Raw genomic sequence first — 27487 nt, 5'->3', positions numbered from 1 at the left:
ACAAGTAATTTTGCCAACAAAAGTTTACAGACAGATTATTTCACTTTTAATTCACTGAATCACAATTCCAGTGGGTCAGAAGTTTACATACACTAAGTTGACTGTGCCTTTAAACAGCTTGGAAAATTCCCAAAAATTATGTCATGGCTTTAAACCTTCTGATAGGCTAATTGAAATAATTTGAGTTAATAGGAGTTGTACCTGTGGATGTACGTATTTCAAGATATACCTTCAAACTCAGTGCCTCTTTGCTTGACATCATGGGAAAATCAAAAGAAATCAGCCAAGACCTCAGAAAATAAATTGTAGACCTCCACATGTCTGATTCATCCTTGGAATGGCAATTTCCAAATGCCTGAAGTTACCAAGTTCATCTGTACAAACAATAGGACCCAAGTTTAAACACCATGGGACCACGCAGCCGTCATACAGCACAGGAAGGAGACACGTTCTAACTCCTAGAGATGAACGTACTTTGATGCAAAAAGTGCAAATCAATCCCAGAACAACAGCAAAGGACCTTGTGAAGATGCTGGAGGAAACAGGTACAAAAGTATCTATATCCACAGCAAAATAAGTCCTATATCGACATAACCTGAAAGTCCGCTCAGCAATGAAGAAGGCACTGCTCCAAAACCGCCATAAAAAAGCCAGACTATGGTTTGCAACTGCACATGGGGATAAAGATTGTACTTTTTGGAGAAATGTCCTCTGGTCTGATGAAACAAAAATAGAACTGTTTGGCCATAATGACCACCGTTATGTTTGGAGGACAAAGGGGGCGGCTTGCAAGCCGAAGAACACCATCCCAACCGTGAAGCACGGGGGTAGCAGCATCATGTTGAGGGTTTGCTTTGCTGCAGGAGGGACTGGTGCACAAAATAGATAACTTCATGAGGATGGAAAATTATGTGGATATATTGAAGCAACATCTCAAGACATCATCAGTCAGGAGGTTAAAGCTTGGACACAAATGGGTCTTCCAAATGGACAATGACCCTGAGCATACTTCCAAAGTTGTGGCAAAATGGTTTAAGGACAACAAAGTCAAGGTATTGGAGTGGCCATCACAAAGCCCTGACCTCAACCCTATGGAACATTTGTGGGCAGAACTGAAAAAGCATGTGCAAGCAAGGAGGCATACAAACCTGACTCAGTTACAGCAGTTCTGTCAGTAGGAATGGACCAAAATTCACCCAACTTATTGTGGGAAGCTTGTGGAAGGCTCCCCAAAACATTTGACCCAAGTTAAATAATTTAAAGGCAATGCAACCAAATACTAATTGAGTGTATGTAAACTTCTGACCCACTGGGAATGTGATGAAAGAAATTTAAGCTGAAATAAATCATTCTCTCTACTATTATTCTGACATTTCACATGATTTAAAAAAAGTTGTGATCCTAACTGACCTAAAACAGGGAATTTTTAATAGGATTAAATGTCAGGAATTGTGAAAAACTGAGGTGAAATGTATTTGGCTAAGGTGTATATTATCTTTTTATGGCTGCACGGCCAGCACCTCAGTCTCAGTTGCTAATATATGCATAGTATATTATTATTGTTATTGGATAGAAAACACTCAGAAGTTTCTAAAACTGTTTGAATTATGTCTGTGAGTATAACAGAACTCATATTGCAGGCAAAAACCTGAGAAATTCCACTTCCTGTTTGTATTTCTTCTGGGGGTGGCAGATTTTCAACCAAGCTCTCATTGAAATTACAGCGAGATATCGATGAGTTTTCTCTTCCTACGCCTTCCACTAGATGTCAACAGTCAATAGAACTTTGTCTGATGACTCTAATGTGAAGGGGGGGGGGCGAAGGAGACAGGAAATAGTCACCAATGCCACGAGTTGACCATGCTTTCACTATGCACGTTCACAGGGGAAGGACCGGCGTTCCACCGGTCATCTGAAGTCATTCTAATTCTCCGGTTGGAATGTTATTCAAGATATATGTAAACAACATTCTAAAGATTGATTCAGTACATCGTTTGACATGTTTCTACTGACTGTTATGGAACTTTTCGACATTTTGTCACGTTATAATGGATGCGCTTTGTGACTTTGGAATTGTTTACCAAATGCGCTATCCAAAGTAGCTAATTGGACATAAATAACGGAAATGTTTTAACAAATCAAGCATTTATTGTGGACCTGGGATTCCTAGGACTGCATTCTGATGAAGGTCATCAAAGGTAAGGAAACATTTATCATGTATTTTCTGGTTTCTGTTGACTCCAACATGGCGGCTAATTTGGCTTCTGTTCTGAGTGCCGTCTCAGATTATTGCATGTGTTGCTTTTTCCGTAAACTTTTTTTAAATCTGACACAGCGGTTGCATTAAGGAGAGGTATATCTATAATTCCATGTGTATAACTTGTATTATCATCTACATTTATGATGAGTATTTCTGTTGAAACTATGTGGCTATGCAAAATCAGTTGATGTTTTTGGAACTAGTGAATCTAATAAACCAATGTAAACTCAGACTTTTTTATATAAATATGAACTTTATCAAACAAAACATGCATGTGTTGTGTAACATGAAGTCCTATGAGTGTCATCTGATGAAGATAATTGAAGGTTAGTGATTCATTTTATCTCTATGTCTGCTTTTGTGAATGCTATATTTTGCTGGAAAATGGCTGTGCTTATTGCGGTTTGGTGGAGACCTAACATAATCGTTTGTAGTGCTTTTGCTGAAAAGCATATTTGAAATCGGACACTTTGGTGGGAATAACAACGGGAATAGCTTTAAAATGGTATGAGACACATGTATGTTTGAGGAATTTTAATTATGAGATTTTTGATATTTTGAAAATGGCTGGCTGTTGTCAAATCGCTCCCGTTAATGGGATTGCAGCCATAAGAAGTTATTCAAGGATGTCATTAGAAGGATGAAGATAAGGACAACGAAACATATTTCATTTAACTGCTGAAAGCGAGGAAGAAACGAAGCAACAATAGCGAGAGAAAGAGGAGGTATGCTAACAAAATGATATGAAATATTACGAAATGTATATGTGTCAGCCTACTAATTATACAAATAGGCCCTATCATATTTAAAAATTGGAATCTAATTTGTTAGCCTGTACTTGTAACTTTGTAGGACCCATGTGCTGCACCAGAATCCCATGTTCTCTCCCTGCTTTATCAAGGTTTGAAAGATGTGGGTAATTCCAGTCCATATAATACAGTATAATGCAATAGAGGTACAGTAATGCAGTTCACACTCAAAAAGGTTAGCCCAGTTTAATTTATTTAGCCAAGAGAGCATACATCCATGGGCTTTTATGCTTTTCATTCAACGCGTAATGTTCATTAGCCTATATCATGTAGGTATTGAATAATGGCACAATCATTTGGGCCTTTTGGGGCTTGGCTCATTGAATGTCTTTAATGTAGAGCTTATAAAATGTATTTAATGTATGGCTCATCAGGCTCAGGTGGCATCTGGCTGATCAAATCCAGACATAGGCTTATTGATATGTTTTGTAATGCTTTTGAATGACACTTTCAGTTTTGGCGGGAAACACAGGGTTACCCGGGAGAAAAGCTATTTATTCTCAGGATGGAACATTTGTAAAATACTGGTGAAATATTAAACCCTAGTGTGCATGTGTTTGTGTGTGTACGAGTGTTCACTCCTACTGTATGTCTGTGTGCGTTCTGTTAAGTGGTTGAAATTCAGATCACAGATATGTAGCAGGTCACCTCTTCAGCATGCCTCTCAATCTTCCAGAGCCCTTGATTTAACGGGAGTGATTAGTCCTCTTGTTGAGAGACATTAATCAGCCCCTCCTGCATGGTAGAGGACTTCTAATTAAACCAATAGATATTGCTATCTTGTTCATCACAGTGTCTTAGAGAGAGAGAGAGAGATGCAAGACAATAATTGAACAAAAACATCTGTTGTATTCCACTAACAACAGCTAAAGGAGAAAACAGCATTTCATAGGGGGAGAACAAGGCCCTCTAAAAAAAATATGGGTACCCTATACAAGGTGTTTGAGGGGTTATATTGGGTTGGTTCTCGTTTTGTTATCTCACAGTGGGAGTCGCTCTGGTGATCACAATTGACCAAGAGACCAATCACACAACATCAAGTGGCAAATGAGGTGAGCCCCTCCATCCTTATAAGGAGCCACTTGGGCCCTTATATTCTCATTCTCTCCTCTCATCCTTGTAGAAGGGATCACGATGGCTCCTGAAACTCTCCTCAGCACGACTTCCTGATCTTCCTACTTAAGCCTGACGAGCCAGCTGAGGCATCACTGGTTGCTTCGGCAACGGTACTTAGACCCGACATTACCAGTAAAAAAATAAAATAAATCCCTGTCGCTGCCCCTTGGTGAGGCTAAGAATCGGGAAGCAAGTTCAGGGAGTGAATTTAATAAATACCAGAACATTGAACAAAACAAGAAACACGAGTAGCTACAGACATGAAACACAGAAACAGAATCAATAATGCCTGAGGAAATAATCAAGGGGAGTGACAGATACATGGGAGGTAATCAGGAAGGTGATGGAGTCCAGGTGAGTGTCAAGAGGCTTAGGTGCGTGCAATGATAGTGGCAGGTGTGCGTAGTAATGAAACAACTTGCAGGAGAGGGGGAACGGGAGTAAACTGGCCAGCTTTTCAAGTCACGAAGCAGTGGTATTTGCAGAGTTAGTTTTAGGTAAATGTTACAATTTGTCAAACATTTGCGAATCTGTGATCAAAAACAAGCTAAATATGAGCAGTACCAAAACAAGCGATCAAATGAATGTGTCTCTTCGCAGCAAAATCTGCAGAGCATAACATATTTGTTGCATATTTGTTGCAAAAATTTTGTAAAAATAATTTAAATGTAAAAACTCTAAGCTTTAAATCAGGAATTGTTTTGTGTATCAGTTCTTGAACCATGTGCCATGGAATTGGCTATTTTGCAACCTGTATGGCGCAGCTGTCTATTTGTTGGTCCTTAAGTGAAACTGGTATACTTTTTTATTTATATATACAGTACCAGTCAAAGTTTGGACACACCTACTCATTAAGGGGTTTTTCTTTGTTTTTTACTACTTTCTACATTGTAGAATAATAGTGAAGACATCAAAACTATGGCCACACAGGTTTCCGTATATTTTTGTGTGACACAAGTCCACCTGTCCTATTTATGATATCATGCACAAATAATAATTGTATCAATTACTATATTTGAGTTGAACATTAATATTTGTTGTAATATTTGATTTGTCTTTTCTGGTGAATGAAACTGAAATTGCAACCAGCTTTCTATGGCTTGTTTAAAAAATAACGATATTTTGGAGATTATTTCATTTTCAAATAACCGAAAGTGAGAGGTTGTAATCTGGATAAAGAGATGAGCCATAACAAGAGATGAGCCATTCTTTCTAATCTGCTAGAGAACCAGTTCAGATTTAAGTATGACTTTTGCATGACTGAATCCTTCAGTAAGAGGTTCAATGCTTTCATATTTAAGAATTTTAGCCCTCCAAATTCATCAAATAAATAGACCTGTTTAATTTGTCTGGCTTGCCGTTCCAAATTAAGTATAATATTTTTGCTCGTATAGTTAAAAAAATAAGTTGTTTGGCCATAAGTAAATAGGTCAACTGGGCTATGACTAAATAAAACATTTATGTTGGAGGCTTTCCTGAGCCGGACAAACTACTCTCTTCAAGGAGAACCCAAGCACTTCCCCAGTTTTTCCGCAGATCAAGTATGCAGACATTTGCACAGTCTTGAATAAACTTTCCCCCCCCTGGCACATTTTCTGTCTGGCACTCACATTGACTTCATTGTTGTTTTCCTTACAATTAATAACTTTGGACATGTGTGCGTTCTTATCAAACTAAGTGCCTTATTTTCTGTATATCGTGTTTGTCAGTATCTCCCGAGGAGAGGTGGGTGTGGAGTCAGGCGCAATAGAGCAAGAATTTCAAGAAGGGCGTTCCATTTACTGGTCCACCAACAAACAGCTACAGGTACACAAAAGCAGCCACTAGAAAACTGGAACGTAGTGTAGTCGAAAACGGAGGAACACACTCCTCTGACTAAACTAACGTGCTGGAAAAACAGCCAACGACAGTAACACAAACAATTCCGCACAAAACCTAGCGGGTAGGGCGAGATTAAATACCCCACTGATTAGCCTAAACTAGACACAGGTGAACATAAGACAGACAAAATCAAACGAAAGAGAAAAGGGATCGGTGGCAGCTAATAGGCCGGCGCCGCCGAGCGCCGCCCGAACAGGGAGAGGAGCCACCTTCGGTGGAAGTCGTGACAGTGTTGTTGATTATACTGTAGCATACAGTATGTATGTATGGAGCGTAATGTATTTATAGTTTTAGTCACATTAACAATTACTGGTGACAAATCATGCATTCCGATTATTACATAGATTGTCATGGACACCTATGATGTGTGTAAAATACTTTTTTGAAGGTTGTACTGATTATGTTGAGCTTCTGCTAAGTTAGCTACATAGTATGTGTGATGCCATGTTTGTTGACATTATCCAATATATTCTGGGTGTCACGTAAACACCTGTAAAACCAAAGATGTTATAACAAAATTAGGTGAGGAAATGGTTCCCTCATCTTTCGAGTAAACTTCTGCAAGTGAATAAAGGGAAGTGAATGATCATAGATGACACACCCCCTTTCAACATAAATACTGAAAACAGACCAAACTCATCTTGTCTCCTATATTTATCTTTGGTTGACGCGAAAAAAAAACAAACATGGTGGTGCTCACAAACTACCCATTGTCGGATAATTTTAGATTTTTTGAAAGTTTTTTACTTAACTATTTAGATCAATAGTGAGCTCACCCATGATGTGATGAATGGTAAATAGTAATTGCTATTAGCTCATTCATACTGTGGTTTCTGTCATCTGAAAGTTAGCTAAATATGACCGCTTGTGTTGCATCAATCTTATCGCAATTAGCACTAGGACGAATGTAGCCTACATTTTCGGGTTTGGATGATTGTGTCATGCTGTCAGTACTTCTGTGAATGTCTGAACATTGCATTCGGGTTTGGATGATTGTGTCATGCTGTCAGTACTTCTGTGAATGTCTGAACATTGTATTTTTGCATTGCAAAAATAAACTGCTCACATTCAGGACATAACTTCGTAAGGATTGTGTTTTTGCTAAATGTTTCTGAAAAAACAGTGTGGCCAGCTCAAACGCTGACTACCGTGTCAATTGAAACTGGATGTTCTAAATAAGCGTTCTGATCACACCGGTTTGAGCGTACACTGAAGGGACCACTGTAGAATGAATAAGCTTTTTTTTTTTTGGTAGGAGTCAAATGGTTAATGCTTTCTGAGAAGTAGCCATTATTTTCTATTTTAAACCTGGGGTTACTATACATAACTTTAACCCATTGTATAAGAGAGCCCAAAATTAAAATAGTCCAGGCATATATATATAATTTCTAGTTGTACTTTATTAAAGACCTTTTCAAAATCAGCTATGAATACCAGGCCCGGTTTCCAAGATTTTAATAGTGTTCAGTGAATGTCTGAACATTGCATTCGGGTTTGGATGATTGTGTTATGCTGTTATGCTGTGTTATGCTGTCAGTACTTCTGTGAATGTCTGAACATTGCATTTTTGCATTGCAAAAATAAACTGCTCACATTCAGGACATAACTTCGTAAGGATTGTGTTTTTGCAAAATGTTTCTGAAAACACTTGTCTTATATTATCTCCAATGCATTGTCCATGTAAAAAAACCTGTCTGATTGGGATGAATAATATCCATCAATAACTTTTTAGTTCTATACGTTATGCATTTGTGTAGGATTTCTGAATCCAACACTGAAGTTTAAGGGGTCTGCAGTTTTTTAGGTGGACTGGATCTTTATACTTACCACCTGGGTCCTGTTTCAGTAATAGTAAAATCAGACCTTCTCGCTGAGTATCTGATAATCTAGCATTTTTATAGGAGTGTTTAAGACATGCAAATAATGGACCTCTGAGTACATCGAAAATTGTTTGATATACCTCAACTGGTATGCCATCCAGGCCTGGAGTTTTCCCAGACTTAAAGGCTTTAATTGCATCAAGAAGTTCCTCCTCTGCAATTTAGCCTACGCATCTTTCTGTATAGCGGTTAATTTTAAACTATTATTAGAAAAAAAATCCTTAATTTTAATTTAAATTAGTGGAGATAGAGGAGACTGAAATGAGAAGATATCCTTAAAGTATTGTGCTTCCTCTTTCAAAATATTGTTTGGTGAATCATGGATGACATCATTTGTAACAAGTTTCTGTAATTTATTTTGCGTAGCACTTTGTTCAATATTAACACCAAATTTGGTGCATTTTCCCCCATATTCCATCCAGTTCGCTTTATTTTTATAATATATTACGGTAACACTTTACTTGACACCCAGTGTTATAACACGTTATGATACAGTCATAATACAATATGTCATAACAGCTGACATAACTTGTCAAAATATGGTCATAACACTCTCATGACTCATATATTTATACCTGTTGTGACATATACTCAGTGGCGATTTTAGCATGTAAATCTTAGTGGGGCAAACTCCCCCAAAAAGTTTTGATGCATGCCAGCAAAGCCACTACACAACACAACACTAAACAATACATTAAACAATACATTAACCTATATTTAACCTAAACAATACATTAACCTTGCGCGCGGAACGGTTGAGCTAACGTGGGCTAATGTGATTAGCATGAGGTTGCAAGTAACAAACAAAAACATCCCAGGACATAGACATATCTGATATGGGCAGAAAGCTTAAAGTATTGTTAATCTAACTGCACTGTCCAATTTACAGTAGCTATTACAGTGAACAAATACCATGCTATTGTTTGAGGACAGTGCACAATTATGAACTTGAAAATCTATTAGTAAACCAATTAGGCACATTTGGGCAGTCTTGATACAACATTTTGAACAAAATGCATTGGTTCATTGGATCAGTCTAAAACTTTGCACATACACTGCTATCTAGTGGCCAAAATCGAAATTGCGCCTGTGCTGGAATAATACATTTAATACATTTCAAAGATGATGGTAAAAAAATACAAAAGAATATGCATTTTTTTTGTATTATCTTTTACCAGATCTAATGTGTTATATTCTCCTACATTAATTTCACATTTACACAAACTTCAAGGTGTTTCCTTTCAAATGGTATCAAGAATATACATATCCTTTCTTTAGGTCCTGAGGCTATAGGCAGTTAGATTCGGGTATGACATTTTAGGCGAAAATGTATATTTTTAATTGCACTATAACATTGACAAACAGTTCCCACAAACTGTTAGGGCCTACATAAAGCTGTCTCAACAGCAGTCCCAACACCTTACCACTGCATAACCTGGCTGTCAGCGGAGCCTTGTCTGCCGGCGAAACAGTTCATTCAGCCTCATAGCTGATATGGCTGACTTACTTAAACAAATGTGGTTTCTACTGACAATTGAGATGTACAAACTATTGCGTAAGGGGACGACGAGTGGATAAGAGGCTATCTGTAATTTCGATGAAGACATTAATGAGCGAGCTAGGACGGGCATAGTCAATATAAGAATTTGTTCAGCACTTTTGAAATGTGCTGTAGGGGATTTGATTTGTTAGAAGGGAAGAGAGACTGCAGAATTTTCTAATAAAAACTTTATTATAAGATTAGCAAAAATGGAGCAGTTAACCATGCACTTCAACAGTGCATAGTGTCATGTAGAGTAGGCCAGAAGGCAATACTGGAAAACCTAACCTCTATCAAAATAAAAAAAGATGGCGGAGCCGCAAAAGTTATTCTGTGCAAGGGTGTTTATTTACAAAGTGATTCCGGAACAAAAACAACAGTACTGCCATCAAACATATACCTTATGGGCCAGCTAAAAAACAATGCTACTCCATCCACAGCTCAATCCAAAATGCCTCTCCATGAACTGAAAGAGAGGCTCCTTTTGTAGGGCTAGCCCCTCCCCTTAGAACAATTAACACTAATTAATTAAGCAATTACCTAGTCAAACCTACATTTTCCATTAACTAAACATACTACAGGATATACATTGCAACACATTTTTTATGAAACAATATCCAATATAACATTTACAACATTACATCACTACTGACAGTGTCTTTCAATATGCCCATTTACATGAATGAACCATTCGGGACAGGCACTACAAAGCCAGCGCAATTCCCTTAGCTCCGGTCCTTATCCAGCATACCCGGAAGCTACAGAGATAGAGAGAGAGAGGAACAGAACAACGTTATCTTATAACGGAGGAAGGAGGAGTGATGAATGTGTGCGTGTGTTAAAGTACCAAATGCTGCCCGCGGCCAGTGACGGACTTCTACGTCACATTACCTTCCTCCTCTCCTGAAGCGACCAGGTTCGGGAGCCTTGATAGGTAGTCCGCCGTGACATTCTCTTTTCCTGCCTTGTGACGGACACAGAATCTGAAGGGCTGGAGCTCTAGGTACCACCTGGTCACACGAGAATTCCTGTCCTTCATGGTCTGGATCCAGGTCAAATCATAGTTGGGTCTCAGCTCTTGAAGAAAAAGTACAACCTCTTTTGTCTACGTGGCAGTTAGTAGATGTGTGGAAATAGGGGCCGAACATAGTGTAAAAGGCGATTGGTTTGTCAGTTCAGTTTAAGTTAGCCCGAGGTTGATACGACGAGGGCTCAACCGTATAACTGCGTTTTGCCACAGTTAATGTGCTTCTTCCTGCAAGGTTCCACACAGGTGACTTCCTGCAGATAGTAAACCCACGGGATGTCTCACATGCTGCGGTCGCACCTAAACGGATCTTGGCTGTACACCCAGTCTTATGACTAAGTCACACAAAGACAAGTTTGTATCAGGTTAGCAAAAACACTAGCATTTAACAAGAGACTATTTTTAAGCAGCAAAACACAGGATAGCATGACAAATGATCAAATTTTCCACGACAGTACAGCAACATAATTCAGAACATGGGCATTTCTTACAGTATTTTCCCTATATACTAAGTCAGAACCGTATATAATAAATAAAGGAGGCATGTAAGCAGACAATGAAAGCTCTTACAATATTAAGTGATTACATTTCTCTAAAACAGGCTATAGGCTAAATGTGATCCAGCAAGTCAGAACAGTTGGCTAAATTATGAGGGGAAAAGGGAGCAAATTATTAGGGTGAGGCACATAGGCTGCTAACAGCTTACTACACAACATACACTTAGTATTACTTTCTTAGCTACAGTATACATATCTTCCTGGCATATTACATAATGTATGCAGCAGCAAGACATTTTTAGACTCACCTTGTTGTGCTGTGCTCACTTGAACAAGAAGGTGGAGCGGCGGTCCTTTTTGGGCAAATTTTGTCATCAAAGTCTGGCATTCTCTGAATTGATGGTGCTTTCAAGACAACTGGGAACTCTGAAAAAAAATAGGGTTGAATCTTGATGATGTCAGTGATCTTCAGGTCAGAGCTCTAGAAAGAGGCCAGAGTTCCCAACTTGGAATTCCGAGTTCGGAAGATGTCAAGGCTGTGTTGCCGAAGGAGTTCAGTAGGTGTCCAGACACCCAAGTCATCATTGACTGTACCGAGTTGAGATGCCAACAGCCAGCGTCTCCCTCTACACAGTGAGATGTACTCTCATTACAAGTCCCACTGTACCTTGAAAGGCCTGCTTGGGAGGGCCACACATGGAGCAGTTACTTTTGTGCCAGAAATGTATGCTGGCTCCATCAGTGACAAAGAGCTATTCAAACAATCAAGACTGTTTGGCTTGCTGACTGAAGACATGGCAGTGATGGCAGACAAGGGGTTCCTGATTGATGACTGTGTGCCAGGCAAGGTCTACCGTCCCCCCTTTCTGTCTAAACAAAGCCAAATGCCAGCAGCACAGGTCCATCCAACGCAAGAGATTGCCTATCTTAGAGTCCACATTGAGAGATTAATTGGCAGAATTAAACTGATCAAGCTGTTTCAGTCAGAGATTCCCATGTCACGGGTGGGAAGCATAAACTGCATCTGGACTGTGGCTTGCCTTCTCACAAACTACCAGTGTGGGCCTCTTGTGAAGGCATGGGCCAAGGAGCAATGAGCTACTACTGCAATGCATCTTTCCTTTTTTTTGCTGTGACCATCCACATTGTCTAACACCCTGTAGTCCATGTACTGATAATAAACACCACCGCTTATACTCCAAACACAACATGTTGTAAAGACTTTTTATTTACAGTGACAAGAAAACAGAAAAAATGTAAAATGTAATTAATTAATTAATGTCAGCTGTTGGTGCTGTGCCTTTGAGGATCCTTTCAGCTAGATTGTCTGCGGATGTCAGCCCTCTCACATGGCAAGCCTCTCGGAACCGTGACGAGGTCATTCTTGGTTTCCAGAGCCCCTGCCAGTCAGACAGCACTCTGTTCTCTAGTAGTTTCCTCTATTTTATGGCTGTTGCGAAGCCCGCCTGAAGAGACTATATATGAAGCTGGTCTTCATCTCTGAGCACAAATGTGCAGCCTTGAATGTTGCTCTCCAGTCTGTAGCCATCCATGGACAGTGAAGGGAATGGTGGTGTCTCCTTATGGTGAACTATGTGTCGCGTATTGATTGGAGGCTGCTGGTAAGAGAGTTGACTAAAAGCTTTTCAGCAGACATCCCCATGCTACAGATCAATGGCTTAGATACAAGGTCAAAGTTATTGTATGCATATTTTATCAGGAGAACTGAGAGGTCAAGGAGCGGTCCAAGAAGGGAGCTGGAGAGTGTACTTCTGCAAAGCAAAGCAGCCGCGGTGGTTAGCCAATCCGAACAATGTACTAGAAACCACCTGAATGAAATCGTTTTATATAGTCAAAGTGTAATAGGACATGACCAGCTATTACGTACTATACTGGCTATTAGGGAACACTCACCTAATCCATCCTTCTGCCATTCGCTTTTCGGTGGGCTTGGTGATGGTCATTTTGACTATGGCCCAGGTTTCAGACCATGTAAAAAGACAGTACAAGGGCACTATTCTAAATCTAATCATGAGACGATTTAAGTTTTCATTAAATAATTTCTTAGCATTATGATGTGATTATAACCATATGATGTTGATACGTGGTAAAGCTGTAAAACATACCATAGTCCTTGGCTTACGCCACTGCTGCTCGGCCTCCGTGCATCTGTGCACAGGTGGGACGACTGGTGTTCCCATCTGGGAAAAGTGTCCAGACTGGAATAGTAATGCAACTGTGTGGTTTCCTAATGCAGTGCTGTGTCATTGTTACTGGCTTAGAGGGCTTCAGTACAACCTATGTGCGGATATAAAATACAATTATTAGACTATAAAATCACTCAACATGTGTCACGACCAGCAAACAGAAGTGACTGGCTTAACATGCAACAGTCATTAAATTCATTACAGCAAAACAGGTTTAAACTTTTCTATTAAGGGTATATACCCTTGTTTAAATTTAATCGAATGTGTTCAACATAACAGAGCTCACAGAAACAGCAAGGAAGACGAATGAACAATTACTACACTAAGAACGGTTTCATAGACATGGGTTAAGTCCTAGACTAAGCGATGCCTCTTAATGCAGATCTCCATTGACAGGAACTTCTCACTCTAAGACAAGGCTTCATCTCTGACTGTGTAACCGGCATGAAGAGTGTCACAAACAGCTGACTTTTCACCCTGCACTCATACTGTGTGGTTCCTCATTTTTCCTCATGGACCTGCAGCAGCAAGCCCCTACGCTGACCTCTCCTGTCACTTTGTCTCTCTTCGAAACTGTTTTGAATGAAAAGAATGAGCAATCATGATGTTAGCTAGCTACTGTAAAAGGCATGTCTTAAACTACGTTACAGCTTTGAATAAAGGCCCTTGTCTGGTCTGATAGGCAACTTGGCTTGTCTTAAACTGGAGACATACAGTGTGAATCCTTTTTCCAACTTGGAGGTTGGTGCTTTGCTACTTGTCTTGGCCAGACGATGTACATCCGCCACTTATCGTTGGCAGCTCTTGCAAGCACCTTGTGTAAAACAGTGCCATGGATGTGTCTTCCATTAATAATAGAACAAGCGACTTCGATGCTAGTATGGCTACAATCAGGCTTACAGGACGCAATCGGGAGAGGAAGCTATGTATCTTGTAGGAAGTTGAGCTGAAGTGGCCATTGCTACAGTACGTTGTGCAAAAGGTCTATTGCTCATGTTTCTTGGCCCAAGTAAGTATTTTCTTCTTATTGGTGTACTTGGTAGCCTAGTGGTTAGAGCGTGGGGGCAGTAACTGAAAGGCTGCTGGATTGAATCCCTGACCTGACAACGTAAAAATCTGTAATTCTGCCTCTGAGCAAGGCAGTTAACCCACTGTACCCTGGGCGCCGGAGACGTGGATGTCGATTATGGCAGCCCCCTCACCTCTCTGATTCAGAAGGGTTAAATGCGGAAGACACATTTCAGTTGAAGGCGTTCAGTTGAATAACTGACTAGGTATCTCCCCTTCCCTTTGCAGAAGGTTTATTTGCAGAAATTCAACCATCAGGCCTGATTCACACAGTCTCCTCCGAACAGTTGATGTTGAGATGTGTCTGTTACTTGAACTCTGTGAATCATTTATTTGGGATGCAATTTCTGAGGCTGGCAACTCCAATCAACTTATCTTATGTGGCAGAGGTAACCCTGGGTCTTCAAATTCTTGTGGCGGTCCTCATGAGAGCCAGTTTCATGATAGTGCTTGTTTTTTTTTGACTGCACTTGAAGAAATGTTCAAAGTTCTTGAAACGTCCCGTATTGACTTTACCTTCATGTCTTAAAGTAATTATGGACTGTCGTTACTCTTTGTTTATTTGAGCTGTTCTTGCCATAATATGGACTTGGTCTTTTACCCAAAAGGGCTATCTTCTGTATACCCTGCCTACCTTGCCACAACACAAAATTATTGCCTGATTTTAATTGATTGCTTATTGATTTAAATCGATTATTATTTTGAAAATAATTATTTAATTTGAACTTATGTGACATTTTACCTGTAAAGAATTTGAAAAATCTAACAAATTAAATGACCTGTTATAATTAAAATGAAACTCTTTATGACAATACATTACATATCTCACAAGGGCTTTTTTTGAGGCTTAGTTTTAGCCTTATACAGTGGCCTGAAACTCATTGTTCCAGTTACTTTACCAAAATTCCCAGAAATCCATCAGGCCTGCATGTGGTGTTGCAAAATTCCAATTCCTTTCCCCAAATTCCCACAAATCTGGACATTTGTAAAAATCCCCAGAGTTTTGCAAACCTACCTGCAAGTCACATTATGCTGGCTTGCAAAGTGAATTGTAATTCCTATTGGAATCCAGCCAATGTTAGGATATCCAAAAGTTAAAATTTCTATTCACTTCTTGAAAACATATACAGTGCCTTGCGAAAGTATTCGGCCCCCTTGAACTTTGCGACCTTTTGCCACATTTCAGGCTTCAACCATAAAGATATAAAACTGTATTTTTGTGTGAAGAATCAACAACAAGTGGGACACAATCAATCAATCAATTAGTATTTGGTTGCATTGCCTTTAAATTATTTAACTTGGGTCAAATGTTTTGGGGAGCCTTCCACAAGCTTCCCACAATAAGTTGGGTGAATTTTGGTCCATTCCTACTGACAGAACTGCTGTAACTGAGTCAGGTTTGTATGCCTCCTTGCTTGCACATGCTTTTTCAGTTCTGCCCACAAATGTTCCATAGGGTTGAGGTCAGGGCTTTGTGATGGCCACTCCAATACCTTGACTTTGTTGTCCTTAAACCATTTTGCCACAACTTTGGAAGTATGCTCAGGGTCATTGTCCATTTGGAAGACCCATTTGTGTCCAAGCTTTAACCTCCTGACTGATGATGTCTTGAGATGTTGCTTCAATATATCCACATAATTTTCCATCCTCATGAAGTTATCTATTTTGTGCACCAGTCCCTCCTGCAGCAAAGCAAACCCTCAACATGATGCTGCTACCCCCGTGCTTCATGGTTGGGATGGTGTTCTTCGGCTTGCAAGCCGCCCCCTTTGTCCTCCAAACATAACGGTGGTCATTATGGCCAAACAGTTCTATTTTTGTTTCATCAGACCAGAGGACATTTCTCCAAAAAGTACAATCTTTATCCCCATGTGCAGTTGCAAACCATAGTCTGGCTTTTTTATGGCGGTTTTGGAGCAGTGCCTTCTTCATTGCTGAGCGGACTTTCAGGTTATGTCGATATAGGACTTATTTTGCTGTGGATATAGATACTTTTGTACCTGTTTCCTCCAGCATCTTCACAAGGTCCTTTGCTGTTGTTCTGGGATTGATTTGCACTTTTTGCATCAAAGTACGTTCATCTCTAGGAGTTAGAACGTGTCTCCTTCCTGTGCTGTATGACGGCTGCGTGGTCCCATGGTGTTTAAACTTGGGTCCTATTGTTTGTACAGATGAACTTGGTAACTTCAGGCATTTGGAAATTGCCATTCCAAGGATGAATCAGACATGTGGAGGTCTACAATTTATTTTCTGAGGTCTTGGCTGATTTCTTTTGATTTTCCCATGATGTCAAGCAAAGAGGCACTGAGTTTGAAGGTATATCTTGAAATACGTACATCCACAGGTACAACTCCTATTAACTCAAATTATTTCAATTAGCCTATCAGAAGGTTTAAAGCCATGACATAATTTTGGGGAATTTTCCAAGCTGTTTAAAGGCACAGTCAACTTAGTGTATGTAAACTTCTGACCCACTGGAATTGTGATTCAGTGAATTAAAAGTGAAATAATCTGTCTGTAAACTTTTGTTGGCAAAATTACTTGTGTCAAGCACAAAGTAGATGTCCTAACCGACTTGCCAAAACTATAGTTTGTTATAATTTTTTGGGGACTGGGGGGCAGTATTGAGTAGCTTGGATGAAAAGGTGCCCAGGAACTCTGGAGCTCTGTCAAAGTGACCATTGGGTTCTTGGTCACCTCCCTGACCAAGGCCCTTTTCCCCCGAATATTGAATGATTATGGGTCTGAATAAATAACTGCTGCAGCCTACCACTGCTCCGCGTTCAATCTTCTTTCAAACTAGCCATGAGTTCTATTGGCAGCTGTATTTAACATTCAGCAAACAAGAACTTGCTTCCCACTTCGAAAAGTCTATTGGTATAAGAAATGCTTAGAAAATGTTTTTCCTGCACGGGACTCCAAGAGCTAAGGAGCATTTTTCAGGGAGAGAGGCCAGCGGTGCACAGGTGCATGGGTATTGTGCAAGAGAAGGAGGCTATCAGTTAGAAGCTTATTACTCATTCCCCATAATTAAATAGATAAATATAAGGCTAATACTGCATTGACTGTGTTACCTGAGAGAGGTAGGCTAGGACATATATATACAGTGCCTTGCGAAAGTATTCGGCCCCCTTGAACTTTGCGACCTTTTGCCACATTTCAGGCTTCAAACATAAATATATAAAACTGTATTTTTTTGTGAAGAATCAACAACAAGTGGGACACAATCATGAAGTGGAACGACATTTATTGGATATTTCAAACTTTTTTAACAAATCAAAAACTGAAAAATTGGGCGTGCAAAATTATTCAGCCCCCTTAAGTTAATACTTTGTAGTGCCACCTTTTGCTGCGATTACAGCTGTAAGTCGCTTGGGGTATGTCTCTATCAGTTTTGAAAAACGAGAGACTGAAATTTTTTCCCATTCCTCCTTGCAAAACAGCTCGAGCTCAGTGAGGTTGGATGGAGAGCATTTGTGAACAGCAGTTTTCAGTTCTTTCCACAGATTCTCGATTGGATTCAGGTCTGGACTTTGACTTGGCCATTCACACCTGGATATGTTTATTTTTGAACCATTCCATTGTAGATTTTGCTTTATGTTTTGGATCATTGTCTTGTTGGAAGACAAATCTCCGTCCCAGTCTCAGGTCTTTTGCAGACTCCATCAGGTTTTCTTCCAGAATGGTCCTGTATTTGGCTCCATCCATCTTCCCATCAATTTTAACCATCTTCCCTGTCCCTGCTGAAGAAAAGCAGGCCCAAACCATGATGCTGCCACCACCATGTTTGACAGTGGGGATGCTGGGTTCAGGGTGATGAGCTGTGTTGCTTTTACGCCAAACATAACGTTTTGCATTGTTGCCAAAAAGTTCAATTTTGGTTTCATCTGACCAGAGCACCTTCTTCCACATGTTTGGTGTGTCTCCCAGGTGGCTTGATGCAAACTTTAAACAACACTTTTTATGGATATCTTTAAGAAATGGCTTTCTTCTTGCCACTCTTCCATAAAGGCCAGATTTGTGCAATATACGACTGATTGTTGTCCTATGGACAGAGTCTCCCACCTCAGCTGTAGATCTCTGCAGTTCATCCAGAGTGATCATTGGCCTCTTGGCTGCATCTCTGATCAGTCTTCTCCTTGTATGAGCTGAAAGTTTAGAGGGACGGCCAGGTCTTGGTAGATTTGCAGTGGTCTGATACTCCTTCCATTTCAATATTATCGCTTGCACAGTGCTCCTTGGGATGTTTAAAGCTTGGGAAATCTTTTTGTATCCAAATCCGGTGTTACGGTGCGTGAATGAGGACCCAAAAGCGAATTAACGTAAACAGAGCTTCTTTAATAAGAAAACATACGTAGGCTCAGATGGACCGGCAGATTCCGACAGGACAGGACAAGGTTGCAGCAAACATGACGATAGTCTGGTTCAGGCATGAATAACACAAACAAGAATCCGACAAAGACAGGAGCAGAAACAGAGAGAGATATAGAGGACTAATCAGAGGGAAAAAGGGAACAGGTGGGAAAAGGGGTGACGAGGTAGTTAGGAGGAGACAAGGAACAGCTGGGGGAAAGAGGGGGAGAAAAGGTAACCTAATAACGACCAGCAGAGGGAGACAGGGTGAAGGGAAAGGACAGAAACAAGACACAACATGACAATACATGACATCCGGCTTTAAACTTCTTCACAACAGTATCTCGGACCTGCCTGGTGTGTTCCTTGTTCTTCATGATGCTCTCTGCGCTTTTAACGGACCTCTGAGACTATCACAGTGCAGATGCATTCATACGGAGACTTGATTACACACAGGTGGATTGTATTTATCATCATTAGTCATTTAGGTCAACATTGGATCATTCAGAGATCCTCACTGAACTTCTGGAGAGAGTTTGCTGCACTGAAAGTAAAGGGGCTGAATAATTTTGCACGCCCAATTTTTCAGTTTTTGAAATGTTAAAAAAGTTTGAAATATCCAATAAATGTCGTTCCACTTCATGATTGTGTCCCACTTGTTGTTGATTCTTCACAAAAAAATACAGTTTTATATCTTTATGTTTGAAGCCTGAAATGTGGCAAAAGGTCGCAAAGTTCAAGGGGGCCGAATACTTTCGCAAGGCACTGTATATTATATTTTTTTAAGGACTAAAATGTTGCCATGTCCGCACCGCATTAGCCTGCAATGGTCACCTCATTTAGATTTCTCAAATGTACTTTGTTTCTTGTTTCGTATTCCCCCTGCAGGCTGGCTGATTCTGACATATTAAATTGTTTATTGCAAATCCAACCCTTGTAATTTAGGTAATGTATGAAAATGAGGAGATAACAATTAGGCTGCAGGAGATGAGCATTACAGGTATTATGATGTTCATTATCATTTATTTAATTAATTTGAGTAATGTTGCTTTCAAAAAGGTTCCAGTTATTCCCATAGATAGACAGTACGTTGCTCAATATCAGTGGTTCCTAACTCTGATCCTCATATACCCTCAACTGTACACATTTTTATTGTAGCTCCGGAAAAGCGCGCCTGATTCAACTTGTCAAGTAATCATCAGGCCCTCAATGAGTTAAATCAGGTATGTTATAGCTCAATTACCTAGCTAGCGAATGCAGCTAGCTAGGTTAGCATACTCAAACACCCAGCTCTAACAGAGAGGGATGCTGTGTTAGCTAGATGGCTATGGCTATCCAACACTGGAACTCTTCTAAGTCCAGGTTACCTTTAGGTTTTTATTAATTTATTGCCACTGCCCCCCCACGGTGTAACTTCTAAACTGCTTGCTGTACTCTGTACTGCATGATTGTAGAGGGTTAATTGAGGTATTAGTTTTAAACGCTAGCTGTGTTGACTATGACGTTAGCTCATATGGTGACAACGATGTAGGCGGTGTATAGCGGTTAATGTATCAAGGTTTGGCACGTCAAGTTTTTTTTTGCTTGGTCACAGACAGCTGTTGTATTGTGCACTGAAGTCCACAAGCGAAGGGAAAAAGGTGAGAGGAGGAGAGAGCGTAGCTGTGAGAAGGAATTATACAGCAAGCTAGATTCAGGCAAGAGTTTGCAAAGGCGGTGTTGAATGTGTCTCTCGACCTGTCTCCATCAAAATCTGTCTGTTTAAGCTAGAGACCACATCTGCCGATTTTGCCATTCCGCATCTGTGGTGAAAGGTGGCAGAGCTAGAACGGTGTTTGTCAAACCATGAGACATCCTGAAAATCGGTCTTCTCACGAAAACAAAAACCTCTGTAAATACATGAATTCATTAATACAATTAAATATGGGGAAATGTATGATTGAAAGGTGAGGATCTCTTCTTCACAGTTACCATGATGACATAATCCTGTGGTTGAAATTTCAACCTCAAAACAACAGTGGATTACTTTATTCAAATGTAATGTATTAGTGGGTTGCCACTATTTAGCGCTATCTGTAATAATAAGTAAGAACGCCCGAGGATGAAATAATCTTGCTAGCTACTACTTTGTACCTGCAGGAATGTTAACCTAGTGCAACCACAGGAAAAACAGTGACATAGGCAGTGATGTGGGAAAGCTGAATTTCCCAACTCCTCCAATTCCTCTATGCCAAACTGACGTGGTACAGGCGCTGTTAAGCATTTGAAGATTGCGGGAGGCGACGTGGATGTCAAGAGAGACTACTTCATCCCTGAGTCTTAACCCTGACTCACAGCATCTCTTGACTCTGATGGACATTTCTGTTGTATTTCATAGCTCAAGCACCTTCCTATCTCACCACTCACTACAGAAGTAGGAGAGGAGAACTCCAAGTCTCATCTTCTATCCATCCGTCCCTGAGTCTTACGAGTTAATAACTGTAACAATAGTCATTCTGGCCATTGTGTTAAACTGTTTTATCCTGCAGGCAAAAAGCTTACCGCAGTGTTTATTCCCTCCCTGTATGGCCATTGTTCTGAGCTGCCCCTGTCTTGTCTTACAGTCAGATAGCTTAAGTGCTGTTGCTCGCTGTCTCCCTGGTCGATCTGCTTAACTTGTGGAAACCATGTTCCAGCAGAGCCCTATAAGTGGACTGTCAGTGGTAGTGGTGCCCAGAGGTCCAGCCTCTCAGAAAAACCTATACATTTAGCAACAGATTAAATCGAACTCAACAAGGTGAGCTCAGACATGTTATGAGGATGATGAGGATAGAGAGAGTGAGAGAGAGAGAGAGAGACATTGACCCTACATTGACCATACGTACATATCCCAACCAAAAGCCATGGATTCAAGGCAACATCCGCACCGAGCTAAAGGCTAGAGCTGACGCTTTCAACGAGCAGGACACTAATTAACGGAGCAAAGTACAGAGAGATCCTTGAAGAAGACCTGGTCCAGAGCGCTCAGGACCTCAGACTGGGGCGAAGGTTCACCTTCCAACAGGACAACGACCCTAAGCACACAGCCAAGACAATGCAGGAATGGCTTCGGGACAGCATTCTGAATGTCCTTGAGTGGCCCAGCCAGAGCCCGGACTTGAACCCGATTGAACATCTCTGGAGAGATCTGAAAATATCTGTGCAGCGACTCTCCCCATCCAACCTGATATTGCTTGAGAGGATCTGCAGAGAAGAATGGGAGACACCCCCCAAATACAGGTGCTCCAAGCTTGTAGCGTCATGCCCAAGAAGACTCAAGGCTGCAATTGCTGCAAAATGTGCAAAAGGAGTAAAGTGTCTGAATACTTATGTAAATCTGATATTTGAGTTTTTTTATTTAAAAAAAATAAATTAGCAAAAAGTTATAACCTTTTTGCTTTGTCATTACGAGGTAATGTGTGTAGATTGATGAGGAAAACATATATTTAATGAATTTTAGAATAAGGCTGTAACGAACAAAATGTTGAACAAGTGAAGGGGTCTGAATACTTTCTGAATTCACTCGTTAGTGTTATTTTATTGTGATACTTTTTAAAACTTTAGTTTATTTACTAAATATTTTCTTAACTATATTTTCTTAAAACTGCATTGTTGATTAAGGGCTTGTAAGTAAGCAATTCACGTTAAGGTGTCTGACATGTCTGAAAATCTGGATGGATGACTGAGGATAATAGCAAACGATATTGCCACTCCTATTTGCCACATTTTCAATTTAAGCCTACTAGAAAGTGTGTGCACTCAGGCCTGGAGGGAAGCGAAAGTCATTCCGCTACCCAAGAATGGTAAAGCCCCCTCTACTGGTTCAAATAGCCGACCATTCAGCCTGTTGTCAGCCAATCAGCCTGTTGCCAACCCTTAGTAAACTTCTGGAAAGAAATGTGTTTGACCAGATACAATGTTATTTCACAGTAAACAAATTCACAGCAGACTTTCAGCACCCTTATAGGGAAGAACACTCAACAAGCACAGCAGTTACACAAATGACTAATGATTGGCTGAGGGAAATTGATGATACAATGATTGTGGGGGCAGTCTTGTTAGGCTTCAGTGCAACCTTTGACATTATTGATCATAGTCTGCTGCTGGAAAAACGTATATGTTATGGCTTTACACACCCTGCTATAATGTGGATAAAGAGTTACTTGTCTAACAGAAGACAAGAAGAAGTGTTCTTTAATGGAAGCATCTCAAACATAATCCAGGTAGAATCAGGAATTCACCAGGGTAGCTGTTTAGGCCCCTTACTTTTTTCAATCTTTACTAATGACGTGCCACTAGCTATGAGTAAAGCCGGTGTCTCTATGTATGCGGATGACTCAACACTGTACACATGCCGTGGCGGAGATCTTGTGGGCTATACTCGGCCTTGTCTCAGAATGGTAAGTTGGTGGTTGAAGATATCCCTCTAGTGGTGTGGGGGCTGTGCTTTGGCAAAGTAGGTGGGGTTAAATCCTTCCTGTTTGGCTCTGTCCGGGGGTATCATTGGATGGGGCCACAGTGTCTCCTGACCCCTCCTGTCTCAGCCTCCAGTATTTATCAATCAATCAAATTTATTTTATATAGCCCTTCGTACATCAGCTGATATCTCAAAGTGCTGTACAGAAACCCAGCCTAAAACCCCAAACAGCAAGCAATGCAGGTGAAGAAGCACGGTGGCTAGGAAAAACTCCCTAGAAAGGCCAAAACCTAGGAAGCCTCTGGCTGTGCCGGGTGGAGATTATAACAAAACATGGTAAAGATGTTCAAATGTTCATAAATGACCAGCATTTATGCTGCAGTAGTTTATGTGTCAGGGGGCTAGGGTCAGTTTGTCATATCTGGAGTACTTCTCCTGTCTTATCCAGTGTCCTGTGTGAATTTAAGTATGCTCTCTCTAATTCTCTCTTTCTCTCGGAGGACCTGAGCCCTAGGACCATGCCTCAGGACTACCTGGCATGATGACTCCTTGCTGTCCCCAGTCCACCTGGCCGTGCTGCTGCTCCAGTTTCAACTGTTCTGCCTGCGGCTATGGAACTGACCTGTTCACCGGATGTGCTACCTGTCCCAGACCTGCTGTTTTCAACTCTCTAGAGACAGCAGGAGTGGTAGAGATACTCTTAATGATCGGCTATGAAAAGCCAACTGACATTTTCTCCTGAGGTGCTGACTTGCTGCACCCTCGACAACTACTGTGATTATTATTATTTGACCATGCTGGTCATTTATGAACATTTTAACATCTTGGCCATGTTCTGTTACAATCTCCATCAGGCACAGCCAGAAGAGGACTGGCCACCCCTCATAGCCTGGTTCCTCTCTAGGTTTCTTCCTAGGTTTTGGCCTTTCTAGGGAGTTTTTCCTAGCCACCGTGCTTCTACACCTGCATTGCTTGCTGTTTGGGGTTTTAGGCTGGGTTTCTGTACAGCACTTTGAGATATCAGCTGATGTACGAAGGGCTATATAAATACATTTGATTTGATTTTGATTTTGATCAGCTACTACATCAACTGAAATGACTGCAACACTTAACAAATGGGTAGTTTCCAAATGGGTAGCAAGTAATCAGTTATTCCTGAATATTTCCAAAACTAAAAGCATTATATTTGGGACAATTTGGGATCATTCACTAAACCCTAAACCTCAACTACATCTCGGAATGAAAAATGTGGATATTGAGCAAGTTGAGGTGACTAAACTGCTTGGAGTAACCCTGGATTGTAAACTGTTATGCTCAAAACATATTGATACTACAGTAGCTAAGATGGGGAAAAGTCTGTCCATATTAAAGCGCTGCTCTGCCTTCTTAACAACACTATCAACAAGTCAAGTCCTACAGGCCCTAGTTTTGTCACACCTAGACTACTGTTCAGTAGTGTGGTCACGTGCCACAAAGAGGGTCTTAGGAAAATTGCAGTTGGCTCAGAACAGGGCAGTACGGCTGGCCTTTAAAAGTACAGAGAGCCAACATTAATGACATGCATGTCAATCTCTCATTGCTCAAAGTGGAAAAGAGATTTACTTCATCACTACTGCTGAATGTACCGAGCTGTCTGTTTAAAATACTTGCACACAGCTCGGACACCCATGCATACCCCGCAAGACATGGAACCAGAGGTCTGTTCACAGTCCCGAAGTCCAGAACAGACTATGGGAGGCTCACGGTACAACATGACTTCATGGAACTCTATTCCACATCAGGTAACTGATGCAAGCAGTTGAATCAGATTTAAAAAATTGGTAAAAATGCACCTTTTGGAACAATGGGGACTGTGAAGATACACACACACACAAAGGTACAGACACATGCATACGCATGCATTTTGATATTGTTGTATGGTGGTATCAAACATTTTGTATTGTAGATAGTGTAATAATGTTATAAAATGTACTGTTTTATCTTTGTTTTATATATAATGTCAGTGCTTTAATACGTTTGGACCCCAGGAAGAGTAGCTTCTGCCCTAAAATATACAAATACAAAACTTGACTGGCCTGCACAGAGCCCTGACCTCAACCCCATTGAACACCTTTGGGATGAATTGGAATACCGACTGCCAGCCAGGTCTAATCGCCCAAGACCAATGCCCAATCTCACTCATGCTTTTGTGGCTGAATGGAAGCAAATCCCCGCAGCAATGTTCCGACATCTAGTGGAAAGCCTTCCCAGAAGAGTGGAGGCTGTTAAAGCAGCAAAGGGGGGGGGGACCAACTCCATGTTAATGCCTATGATTTTATAATGAGATGTTCATCGCGCAGGTGTCCAAATACATTTGGTAATGTTGTGTACCTTCTAACAGGCTCAGTGGTTCATGGCCGCTCAACATTTAAAATACAAAGTAATATATATTAAACACTGCAGCGCAATTAAATTCTCTCCTCTGAAATTCAAATGTAAACATAATTAATGCCAAATAATTAGTTATAACTAGTGCTTGACAATGACCCATAGATTAAACAAATCCATTACTTCATATCAAATTGCCAGCATGAGGTATCTGGAATAATGAGCCATGGTGATGGTAGCTGTAGTAACAAAGATGGACATCAGGCATAACATATCATATTAATATAATAATTTAATAAACAGCTGGAAGAATGGGCAGCATGACCTGCTATTATGAAACTACTCCCTGACGAAGGCCATGCAGCCGAAACGCATCTGAGTTTTGACATTTTTGTTTCCATTGAGCATGTCATACAAATAGATGTATTTTATTTTATTATATGAAGAGTGCCTTGGTCCCCTTTTCTTTTTGATTACAGTGTTCCTATTATTGGAAGTGTGTGATCAGTGGGGTTGCAAAATTCCGTTAAACTTACCCAGAATTCCCAGGTATTCCATAAATCCTGGTTGGAGGATTCTGAATGTCCTACTTAATCCCTAAATCTTCCATTTCTGGGAAACTTGGGAAAGTTACGAGTGATCAATCTAGTGTGGGGGTCATTCACTCATTTTCAGGGTGAGCATACTCAAAGAAATGGGGAACAAATGTGGGACAGGTACATATGTATCTGCCCTGGTAACAAGATTGGTTAAGCCCTGGGGTTGTATGTTTTCATCCCAGCCTAGACCGACTCATGCCATAGAGGTCCATAGAGGTCTGCGGTTTGGTCCTCCTCATCTTTACACAGGATACTTGTGTATCCTGATACTCGTGTCCATGAACAGGTCTCAAATCTAAACATCCCCCCTTCCTCCTCACAAAAACCAAGCAGAGAGAACACTTCCTCCCTTCCTCCCGTCAACCTTGAAATTGGAACCAGAAGGCAGATGCTTGTGTGTGTATGGACTGGGTTACAGAACATGTGTGCATATATAGTTAACCGCGTTTGTATCTGAAGCAAGAAGAGCAAATTACTGTGTAACCCACTTCTATCTGAAACACATGCTTCTTTCTCAAAGCGTTAAACAGCTACAACCTGCCAGGGTTGAAGGAGTGTGCATGTGCGTGCACGTGCAGATATGCATGTTATGTGTGTGTTAGGGGTTCACGTGGCATTCCATGTTCAACCATTTTCATGAAAATGACCCCTGTGAGGAGTGGGAGGCAAGTATACCTTGTTGAGCACTGCAAAATGACCGCTTATAGTGATTCTGCTGCCTCTTTTTCATAAATATCGTCTACGCGCAATTACACACAAACACACACACACGCGCTCTTCGAAAATACGTGTTATTTTTTAATGCATCCATGTGTCTAGTTAGGGATGACATATGTTGTCTAATTTTTTACACAATCACTGTGTTGATTTGTATAAATGTTTCAACACATTTTGTGTCAATTCCTGCAATTCATGTGTTAAAATCTGAAAATCACGCAACACACCCTAAATGTTTAGATTATTGACCAATCATATTGCAGATCTGAAGTCATCATGTACTGTATCTATACTCTTAGAACAGATGTGTTAAAAACAACACGTTGTGTTCTTTTTTTAACATGTCTGTGTGTCTAGTTATGGATGACACGTTTTAGTTTAAAACAATCACAGTGTTGGCACATTTAACACATGGTTTGTGTAAAATGTTCAACATAGTGATTGTGTTAAGAGTAACACAACACGTGTAACCCTATGTGCAAGTCATGTTAGGTTGTCTTGCAAAGTGAAGTGTAATTCCTATTGGAATCCAGACAGTGTTACGATATTCCAATAACTACCTAAGCCATTTAAACTGGAACTAGTTTAGATAAATGTATGTTATTTATAGTGAACAAAAATACAAATGCAACATGCAACAATTCCAAAGATGTTACTCAGTTACAGTTCATATAAGGAAATCAGTCAATTAAAATCAATAAATTAGGCCCTGTTCTATGGATTTCACATGA

The 27487-nt window shown here is 40.5% G+C and overlaps 1 long non-coding RNA gene across 1 annotated transcript; it reads left to right on the top strand.

Moving 5' to 3' along the window:
• The first annotated feature begins 1856 nt into the window (after window positions 1-1856).
• On the top strand, window positions 1857-27487 carry LOC149984001 (uncharacterized). Its single transcript, XR_016495234.1, has 2 exons — window positions 1857-2198; window positions 23574-27487. It is a non-coding gene; the product is annotated as an uncharacterized LOC149984001 (long non-coding RNA).

Source organism: Oncorhynchus mykiss, chromosome 4 (genome assembly GCF_057628025.1).
Source record: "Oncorhynchus mykiss isolate SJ-2025 chromosome 4, ASM5762802v1, whole genome shotgun sequence".
NCBI lineage: Eukaryota > Metazoa > Chordata > Actinopteri > Salmoniformes > Salmonidae > Oncorhynchus > Oncorhynchus mykiss.
This window is presented reverse-complemented; position numbering and strand designations above follow the sequence as displayed.